This window comes from Canis lupus, chromosome 13 (assembly GCF_011100685.1).
Source record: "Canis lupus familiaris isolate Mischka breed German Shepherd chromosome 13, alternate assembly UU_Cfam_GSD_1.0, whole genome shotgun sequence".
NCBI classification, from domain to species: Eukaryota; Metazoa; Chordata; class Mammalia; order Carnivora; family Canidae; genus Canis; species Canis lupus.
In genome coordinates, this window is record NC_049234.1 from 18631507 (window position 1) to 18637763 (window position 6257).

Below are 6257 nucleotides of genomic sequence, written 5' to 3' on the forward strand. Positions count from 1 at the left end.
TCCTCTAGTTAAGCATTTTCTACATCTTTGATGATGAATGGAAATCTTTATGAGCCCTTCAGCTCTATACAAACCTATACAGATTCATAGCCAGCAACAGAGTTTCTAGAGGAAGCCTACCATTACTTTGTCTGAAGGAATTTTAAATTTTCTTCTTCTCTATATGAGTAGTTTGCAGAAATAGGGATAGAGTAGGAATATATCCTTTTTCATCCTTCTTTAGTCTCTCCACCAGATGATTGGTGGCTTGGAGCCACATATCTACCTCCTTGTTCCCAGAGCAGACAATGAATATGACCATGCAAAAGGGCTTGAAGACACATGGTTGGATACTATGGAAATATTTTAATTGTAGAACAAGACTTTTAAGAATATCACCTATGTATTTATTGGACATAATGCTTTTACTGCAATAAAATGTATTTTTAAAGCATAGGCAGTTTCTAATTTTTAATGTATCACTAAAAATTTAATATTTATAGGCAACTTAAATATTTCTAAAAAAGAAAATACAGTTCAAAATATAAAAGTGTGTCACGACCTTGCAGCTGTTTGCTCTGGAGTTTGAATCTTGGTTCTACTCTGACTAATCATATGAACATAAACAGATAACTTATCACCTTTGTCCCTCAATTCCCATCACTAAGATAGAGGTAATAAGGATAGTCACTTCACTGATGTCATCAGGAGGATTAAAGGATTCAATACATGTAATGAACTTAGAATAATGCTGGGCACATAAACATTACTTATTATTATATTGTTATTTTGAAGATTTTGAGAAAATGTGGTCCTATCCACCAATAAATTTCTAAAAAGCTGTGAACATGTGAATGCTTGCCTGTGGAACTAGCCATATTTCATATTATAGACAATTACTACCCTACCCCTCACCTACAATTCTGAGTTGTTATGTGGAAAAATATTTATAATTATTCATCCTATATTTTACATGAAGATTTCAAAATTCCACTGATGACTCTGGGATGGGGGAATGGAAGTTGAGAGAGCGTCACATCATGTTGGGCTCTAATCATCTTACATAGAAACCATATCTAAAGGTCCAACATATTCTTTGGAAAGAAAGATGTAGGGTGGTGCCAGGCCAGATTAAAGGACTCTAGAGTTGTGGTTGTGCACACCCTGTTTTACGGTTGTGAGAACCCACTCCACAACCGAGGACACATGAGCTTCCTTCAAAGTTCCATCTCAGAAAATTGTTGACCAAATGAAGTATCATGTGGCAACAAATGATTATCAGTCACAAGTGAGGAAGGTTCTTATCCATTAAAGTAAATCTGCCAAGTACCTACTCTTTGCCCTGTATCTGGATAGACATGAAGGTTCCAATAAGGAGAAAACTTCAACCCTCTAGCCAAGAAAGTTCCAATTAATGGAGGAAAGAGACAAGTAAAAATTTCCCTTACAGTATGATAATAAAGGTGTGTAAAATTCAAGACTAGGAGACAAGGCAAGTGAGGACAGGATCCTATTAGAGAAGGCTGTCCTCAGAGAGACAGAACCTGAGCTGAATTGTGAGGACAAATAGTAGTCGAGCATTAAGATATTACCATGAGAAGAGCTCTTTAGTTAGAGAGAATAAAGGCTGGACATTTGGCATGTTTGGGAAACTGCAAGTATCTCAGTATGTCCAGGACATACAACCGGGGGTAGGGATTGGTGGGAGTTGAGGCTGAAGGCTTTTTTCTTGACTATCTTGCCAAGCAGTTTAGACATTATTCTGCGGACAGTTGGGGCCCCTGAGTGATTCTTAACAGCTAGTAACACTATCTTATTTTTTGTCTTAGAAAAATTCCTCCAGTGGTAGTGTGGAAAATGGGAGGGAGGGAGTGGGCAGGGAGAGCTACGGAGATTCTTGTATAATTAAAATGACAGGTGATGGGTGTTAACATGTCACTGGTGGGATGGAGATAAGAGATAGATTAGATGCAGAGTACAGTGATAAAACTTACAGACTAAGCCACTGATTAGCCAGAAGTGTTGGGAAAAAAGAGAGAAAGTAGGAGTCAAAGAAGATCACCATATTTCTGATGTAAATAAATAAATGAGCAAATAGAGATGCTGACGATTGACATGAGGTCCACAATCGAAACAGATGGTAAATTGGGGGATGGGCTAGACCATTTTCCAGAGAGCTTTTCTACTCCCGCTGTGAACTACTGCAAATACTTCTCTGGTTATCTGGAACTCTTTCTTCTGATCATGTAACATATTAATTCATAAGAAGGGTAAAGAAGAGGAATAATTATATATAGATTTCTATTATGTTACACTTGACCTTAATTCACTTGCAATAAAAATTGAGCATTTATAAAGAGTAAATGCAATTTTTAAAGTCCATATACATCACATCTTGGAGAATAAGACCTTGACTTATAAAGCATTGCATTAAAAATGATAATAATAATCGATGTTAAATTGACACCGCGTATCAAGCATTCTGTTAAGCCGTTCTCAGGCATCTTTTCCTATAAGCCTCACAATAAACCTATGAGGCAAGTACCAGTATTCTTTCTATTTTACAGATGGGGAAACATGAGGCCTAGAGAATTTGAACACCCACTTTTAAGAAGTTAGCCAGGATGCAAAGTGAAGTCCTCTGATGTCGTGATATGAACAAAGGAGTGGGGATTCAGAAACCTGGTTTAGAGTCCTAATATCACCATTTATTGGCAAGACAACAGTCACATCACCCTTCTTCATCTATAAAATACAAGGTGAGGGATGAGTTGCCAGGGCAAGGAGATTTGAAAAAGCCAAAATCAAGACCTCTGTAGCCTCTTTTAGTGTTGGTGTTCTATGATTTTGATGGACATGATGGAGTGTTCATTTTCTTAGTGACTCTGAGCTCCAAGGGATATGGTGACTGGTCCATACCATATGCTGAGGGGACAGGCATGTCACTGAAAGGAAGGCAGAACACTGTGCAATAAATGTGATCATTGGTTTAATTCAGATGTTTGTAAAAGCCTCTCTGCATTTCTCCTGGTTATGGTTTTGTACTCAGCCTCAGGAATTATTTAATTATTTGAATTGTTGCCCTTTCCTTTATAGGAAAAGGACTGAGAATAATTTCTCCAGATGAGAAAAATCTTGTTCTCCCATAAGCAAACTCAGTCATTTTCTGTATTTTTTTTCAAGATTTCATTTATTCATGAGAGAGAGAGAGAAAGAGAGAGAGAGAGAGAAAGAGAGAGAGGGGCAGAGACACAGGCAGAGGGAGAAGCAGACCCCATGCAGGGAGCCCGATATGGGACTCGGTCCTGGGTCTCCAGGATCACACCCCCAGCAAAGGTGGTGTTAAACCGCTGAGCCACCCGGGCTGCCCAATTGTCTGTATTTTAAAAACAATTCAGAAAGAGACTTTTTATAAAGTTCAGTTCTCTTGAATTTTGTCATCTCTTTTACCTTATAGTTATATTGCCCAAATATTGTAGAATAAAAGCCCTTCTAAGTAGAGTTGGAGAGTATAAATATTTCCAGGAAAACCCACGGGAAAGGTCTTTTCAAGCTGCTGATGGGGGCAGCAATGTGAGAGGGGAAAATATTATTTCTGACTTTGGTTTTTTTTTACATTGGGCTTTGAACTACTATTTTATTTTTGCTACAGGGAAGTTATTGGGGTTTTTTGGTAATTCCTTTTCTTAGGAGATAAAACAAAATGGCTACTTTGGGCATTTGAAGCCCTGTGATGTTAGTCCCACTCTTAGGGTTTAGAAGAAAATACATAAACACTTGAGTCACAACTCTACTAGCTGTGTGATTCCAGAGAATATTCTTGAACCTCCATTTCTCATCTGTAAAATTGAATCGACATCTTTATTTCAAAGGTTGCCGTGAAGTTTAAATGCAAAAATATATGTAAAGTATTTAGGCCAGTACCTGGCTGAAGCTCAGTAGATGAGAACTAATCACATTACTCAAAAAGAGCAGACTAGTATTCTGAGTCAACAGAGGTAATACTAGTAGCATACTATGCCCCATCTATTGGGCACGATCATCTAGAAGACATTCTTCCGCCTTCCATATTGAGCCTCTTGACAGCACACATGAGTAACAATAGCAATAGATGCTGCATCAATAAACAAACAGAATAGAAATAATTAACACAATATGCTTGCATGCATGGAAGTTTCTATCAGAAATTACAATGCTTAGAATCTGAATTCTTCTTGAAGGCAATTTTGAGCTCAAAATACCTTTGTATGTGCATTAGCTATTATTTTGTGTACTTTTAGGAATATCCGCTATCTATGGTTGGTTGTGATTATTTGTGAAAAGTAGACACAGGAAGAAAAGAAATTGTGCTGGATTGATAAGACTGTCTAAGGCATAGAAAGAATATTAATACACTTTGTGCAAAAATAGGCTGGGCCAGCTGAGCTCAGATATCAAACCTATCTGAGTATAAGAGGATGTTAATTTTTAGTGAAAAATCTTGGATGGATACCAATAAATTCTGGGAAAAAGAGATAGTATTATACAAATTCCTTCTCAGAGACCTTTGCTGTCCACAAAGAAACCTTTCCTGAAAAGACGATTATTTTCTTCTTTGGCTCATCTTTGAGGATTGCTCGAGTTAGGTCATTTTGCACCCGAAGACCACCACAAAGTTCAGAGGAGGTAGGAGGGGCCTTCCCTTTAAATTCTTGGTCAACCATTCACATTTTCCAAAAGTTAGCTGACAATTACAAGGTTTGGGGACTTCCAGTTATAAGTGTATTGCAAAAATAATAAGAGAGAAAACAAGCAGAGGTTATGTTAACAGGCCCCTAGTGGCTGTCAAGGATATGTGGTTCAGCCTTTGAAGTCAGTTTCAATAGATTTTCATGAGAAATAAGTGAAGTAATATGCTCCCATTTTAGGTTTTACAAGTCATATTATTTAATGTCCTGATGCTGTTTCTTGTAAATTTGTTTTAGGGACTTACTTTATTTCCTCTGAATTACTACTATTTTGGAAGCTAAACAAAATAGGGGGTTAAGATTTCATTTCTATTCCTGTTTTTATGTTGTTTAATAAGATTAATTCAAGCACATGGTTTTTAAAAGATGAAACAGATAGTTAAAGCTAAAAGAATGTGAACTAGCAATTTCCCCTTCCTAGCATTGCTTCCCAAAAGTATCTCTTTCAAAATTTTTTATTCTATATGTCCAAAAAAAAAAAAAAAAAAAAAGAAAAGAAAAGAAAAGAAAAGAAAACCATCCCACTACAAAACCCAACCAAAAACCAAAACCAAAACAAATTTTATGTGTAGATCTGCTCCTATGGATTTTGTTTGTTTTTCACAAATAGTATATAACATACTCTCAAGTACTTTGATTTTTTTCACTTAATATATCTTGGAGATTTTTCAATATTAACACATTCAGATATATTACATTCTTTTTAACATGTGCATATCATTCCACTGTTTGGAATGTACCATAATATATGTAGCCAGTGTTTTCTGTATCTTGTTATTACGAATAATGCTGTAATGAATCCACTAAATTTTTTGCATGGTATTTCTGGGGCAACGGGTAAGTACATTTAAAATTTTGACAGATATTTTAATTAAGTTCCTACTAAGAGTATGTGAGAATGCTTATTTTAGGCAGGCATTATTGTTCTCTATCTTTGTGTCCTCCCCTACACCTGATTGAGGGTGTGGTGTCAATCAACATTAGCAGAATAAGTAAATGAAGAATAGAAACTTCAGAGACAGCAAAGGTGTCATTTTAGGGTCTCAACAGGGAAACGGAAGACACATCAAATTAGGAAAATTTAAGGATGAGTCATTTACAAAGGGACTACTTACAAAGATGCAGGTGGATATAAGGGAAACCCATGGAAATGTGCAATAACCTGGAGCTAGAAAATAATGGCTGAGTTGTTACCACTCCTAAGACATCATAGAGAGAGCAGGAAGCTGATATTGGATCTTAAAAGGAGTCATGTAGATACATTCACCTTGAAAAGAACAATACTTTGCATTGAAGGTCAAGGCTTCACCTGCAATGCTGCTGTGGCTTCCCATTGGTTTAGCCAAGAGGAAGCCAAAACATATGCCCTTCAATGAGATCCATACTGGTCAATTTCACAAGGCAAAGAGGAGACTTGACAAAGGTGAAGAGTAGCTCTGTCTGAAGGGGCAAAAAATTCAGATCACCCAACACAGAGGTGATTTCTATTATCAGTGATTTTAAGAATAACCATCCCAGGCCAGATAAGGATTCATACAACTTTTATACACA